Raw genomic sequence first — 5,037 nt, 5'->3', positions numbered from 1 at the left:
CCTTTTTCTGATTCCTTCAAATGCTAGTGCCCTCCATTCCAAATTATCATATTTAACTACTATGTATGTCTGTATATCACATTACACACACCCATACATACATATATATCAAATTATGTTACATATATGCACAAAGATTACATATTTATATACTATATGTATGTGTGCAACATTATATATATATATGTATAATATATATTAATCAACATTATATATATGGGTATATAGATATATTTCATCACTTATGGTGCATATTTTTAACTGTATCTGTGGTGTTCCATTTGAATGTTATCTCTGTGAATAGAGATTAGTTGATTCTTCGTACTTGTAAGCCAGTGACTAGCACTGTGCCTGGCTCAAAATGAGCACTTAATAAATACTTGTTGGTTGAGTAGTTGATTCTCATTTCTTGGGATCTAATTGTTGATGTTGTAGAATTATTCAATCCTAGAGATTTTACCTTAAACCCTAACTCCATCTCTACAGTATTGCTGCAGCGTAGTAGGAGTTCTTTTATAGTTACTCTTCACTTGGACCTGAGGTCAGGAAGAACTTATTTCAAATCTGGTCTCAGACACTAGTTTTGGGGCAAGTCACTTAATTTCTGTCTGCCTTAGTTTCCTCATGTATAAAATGTGGATAATAGCAACTACATACCTGTTTTGTTATGAAGGTTAAAAGAGATAATATTTGTAAAGCTCTTTGCTAACTTCAAAATGCCATATATAATTATTATTACTACTACTATTATTATTATTATTATTGTGATAGGGTTTTTTGCTAGAAACAATGCATGAAGATTTTCCCCTACTTTCTTTTACTTTCTTGAACAGATTTCTTGCTGTTTTTAGGTGATGGACAGCTGTCTTGTCAGAAATCCCTAGGTCTTCTTTATGAGAGAGTTCCTACATAAGTGGGTTCTGTTTTGCCCAGAATGGTATTGCTTAGAGTTATGCTCACAAAATACTGTTCACCACATTAAGTTTCCAAGTTAGTTTCTAGGAACAACTAAGAGTAAAGAAGCTGAATTGAACTGAAACAAGGATATCATATACTTCTATATTCACATATGTGTGTATGTGTATAGATATAGATATAGATATAGATATAGATATAGATATAGATATAGATATAGATATAGATATAGATATAGATATAGATATAGATATGCATATGATAAAATTTCCTCCCTCTCCTTATATGATCCCCTCCTTCTTTTCCCCTCCGTTCTCTGATAACAAGTAAATGTTAATGTAATTTCATATAAATCTGGTTATGAATCATAATAGCCTTTGTTTCACTTATAATAAGGATCTGTAAGTTTAAGACACTTAAATCATCAGTCACTATTTTAGTTTTGCAAGATGGGCAGCTAGGTAGCATAATGAATAGAGCACTGGGCCCAGAGTCAGGTCAGGAAGACCTGAGTTCAAATCCAACCTAAAACACTCACTATCTGTATGACCCTGGGCTAGTCACTTAATCCTGTTTGGTTGCTGTTTCCTGACCTGGAAAATGAGCTAGAGAAGGAAATGGCAAACCACTCTAGTATCTTTGCCAAGAAAACCTCAACTAGGTTCACAAAGAATTGGACATGACTGAACAACAACAACAAATTTAAGACATTTAAATCATTCTTTAACACCTTCATTTTGGGGGTAGGCAGCATGGTACAATGGAACAAAATAATGGATTTAGTTTCAGCTCAAATCTTGGCTTAGCCACCCCTTTGGCTTTTCTGGGTCTCAGTTTCCTCTTCTGTAAAATGAGAGGATTGGAAGAGATGTCCACTAAGGGTTCTTCCATCTCTAAGGCTATGATCTCATGGATGTTATTTCCTTTCAATGGTCCTTTCAATTAGACATAGAAATGACTCAGCAAGTAATTAGGAGGGAGTCATCTGGCTGCATAGAGATGTTCAGAATATATTAGCCTGTTTGGTATATTAGTGAGTGAGGGAAAAGCCTCTTCCAGCCATTAGGAAAGCAACTACTCATATTTACTCTTTGAGTACCATTGTATCTTCTGTTTTGTACCAACGTTTTAAACCTTAAGACAAAAACAAAATTTTCAAAGACAATACCACTTTGTTGTGTGTGAACAACCCAGTAGTCTTCCTCTATCTTTTCCAGTGTGAAACCAAAGAAAAGGCCTTTCTGATAGTTTAAGCAAATATGGTTGTTGTTTGTCCTTCATTCTCAAAGGAGACCATGACAGATACCATGACTTGCAATGAGTAAGATTTAAGAGAGGAAGGGCTTTGCAAAGTCAGCAACCTCACTTTCTCTTCCAGAGCCATTTGGGTCCTGTGGCAAGATATAAATATCTATCTACCTCCCTCAACCTCTCTCTCTCTCTCTCTCTCTCTCTCTCTCTGTCACTCTCTGTCTCTCTCTGTTTCTGTCTCTTTGTCTATGTCTCTCTATCTATCTATCTATCTATCTATCTATCTATCTATCTATCTATCTATCTATCTATCTATCTATCTCAGGATGACTGGAGATGACCCTGGGTGTTTAAGGCAATTGTGGTTAAGGAACTTGCCCAGGGTATCTGAGGTCAAATTTGAACTGAGGTCCTCTCAACTTCAGGGCCTGTTCTTTATCCACTGTGCCACCAAGTTGCCCCCTAAAGCAAATAAATGTGTTTTTGAATGAGTTTATGTTTATGATTATAGCATACATATTAAGGTAAAAACTATATTTCACAGAACTTCTTCTCTTGGTAAATTTCCATTTTGTCTACAAAATCACTGTGCATGAGATGATTCTCTTTTAGCCTCAATTTCTTCATCTTTCAAATGAGATAAGTGGATGAGATGGCCTCTTAGGTACCTTCCAAATATAAACAATGTTTCATTATCACAGATTTAGAAGATATCTCTAATGTCATTATCCCATGGAGATAGCAGAGATCACCTACTCCAGCCAGCTAAGACCAAGAACCACCCTCCTTGAGTTATTTTTTATGTATTTTTTTTAACAGATCTGTAAGTTCATTCCATCAGTTACTTTCCTCTAAGGAAACAGATTGCATTAAAATTTAGTTCTTCAAAACAAAGGGGCAGCTAGGTGGCACAGTGGATAAAGAGCGGCCCTGGAGTCAGGAGGACCTGAGTTCAAATCCGGCCTCAGATATTTGACCCTTACTAGCTGTGTGTCCCTGGGCAAGTGATTAGCCCCAATTGCCTCACCAAAAAAAAAAAATTCTGATTCAGTATTAATAATTAATGGTTTGGTCCTTAACATGATTGCATCCATATCTAATTATGAATAACTCAGTGTTTAAGGAACGTGTTTTATACACAGAGGATGCATAACTAATAACAGAGAGATGACAAAGTCAGATACTCATGCACTTTATTTATTTAAAAGAATGAGAATTTCTATGCTAAAAAGCTGAAATCTTATACCTGCATCTCACTGTATTAACCCATAGTTCACTTTAAACTTTAGAAAATTGAAGTCTTTACACATCCCATTAGAGTAATTTATACTTGACATGCAGGATTGTCTCATGTTGTTGCTTCCTCAAAATATTCCACTCTAATTGATTCCAATTGCTTTAGGAGGATCAGATGGAATTGAGAATTCCATTCTACATATAAAAACATAAGTAACAATACTCTTCTGGGTAGAGGCTTTCCACACCCAGGGTCAATGGTTACAAAAATGAATTTACTTATAAGAAGCTGACTTTACTCCAATTATAATTCTAAGTACCACTAGGAAGTTGACAAGCCCAAGTACTCATTTGCTTAGTTATTTGGGATATGGAATCACTACACTTTTAGACTGAAACAGTAAGATCTTACATACTTATATTGTGCTCATATCTACTACTGCCCACTGGCTCTGATTCTAGAAATCTGTTATAAAGGAAAATTCAGGGACATGATGATAACAGCATCAAATTGGTCCTTCAGGCTTAAGCCTAAAGGCACATACATGACAGGACAAAGTATCCTTAGCTCTGTTTGACTTCAGGTAAGAGTCACAAGTGACAACCAGTCATGCAGTAACAATTTCACCTCATAGCCAGACTGGGGAATAGCTGGGTGGGAAACATTCCTGTTCCACAGGAACACAATAGGGAAACTGAGCCAGAAGGATCTTACCTTAGGCAGAGACCAAGATTGTCCTCTTGGCTTTTTCCTAGATAGAGACCTCCACTTGTACCAGGTCAGGATCCCATTCCCTCTGAATAACTTGTAGGATTTCTCTCTCTCTCTCTCTCTCTCTCTCTCTCTTTTTTTTTTTTTTGGTGAGGCAATTGGGGTTAAGTGACTTGCCCAGGGTCACACAGCTAGTAAGTGTCAAGTGTCTGAGGCTGGATCTGAACTCAGGTCCTCCTGACTCCAGAGTTGGTGCTCTATTCTCCATGCCACCTAGCTGCCCCCATAGCATTTCTCTTGAATGGTGGATTACTGACTTAATGATCCATCAGACAACTATACCTGAATTCAAAACTCAAAACAATATCACTTACAGTCCCAGGAGATTTTATCTCAATTAGCACATTTCAGCAATCAGAGTTTAGAGTTAGGTACAATTATTTTCTACTCTCATGAAGTTGCAATAAGTAATAAAAGTTTACCAGGAGACACACACACATAAGAGGTTTCACATAACATATTTCAGTTGTTTTTTTCTCTACTTCTCCAGTTTAAAGTCATCCCTCTGTAATGATTAATCATTAAAAATTATTTCTATGACCCCCAAAACAGCAATAAAACAAGCCATGGAGCTGCAAAACCCACAAAAAGATGGGATGAGATTATTTTTCCATCCAAAGACAGATTAAAGGGGGCCATGCTGGGCTGTGGGAAGAGTCTAACCCCAACATCACGCCCCATCACAGAGACTCCAGGCATGCTGTGCCAGAGGAACTTAGCCCAAGCAAACTAATCAGCTGCAAGCACCAATGTCTTCTGGAACTAAGCTTATTTTTGGGTAAAAGGGCTGAATGACTGGCCAGGAGGAAATACAGAGGTGTCTGCAGGACATAAGGAAGAATTCTACTATCTCACCCCAGCAG

Source organism: Dromiciops gliroides, chromosome 1 (assembly GCF_019393635.1).
Source record: "Dromiciops gliroides isolate mDroGli1 chromosome 1, mDroGli1.pri, whole genome shotgun sequence".
Classification (NCBI taxonomy): domain Eukaryota; kingdom Metazoa; phylum Chordata; class Mammalia; order Microbiotheria; family Microbiotheriidae; genus Dromiciops; species Dromiciops gliroides.
The sequence above is the reverse complement of the archived record's forward strand: the minus strand, read 5'-3'. Positions refer to the sequence as shown.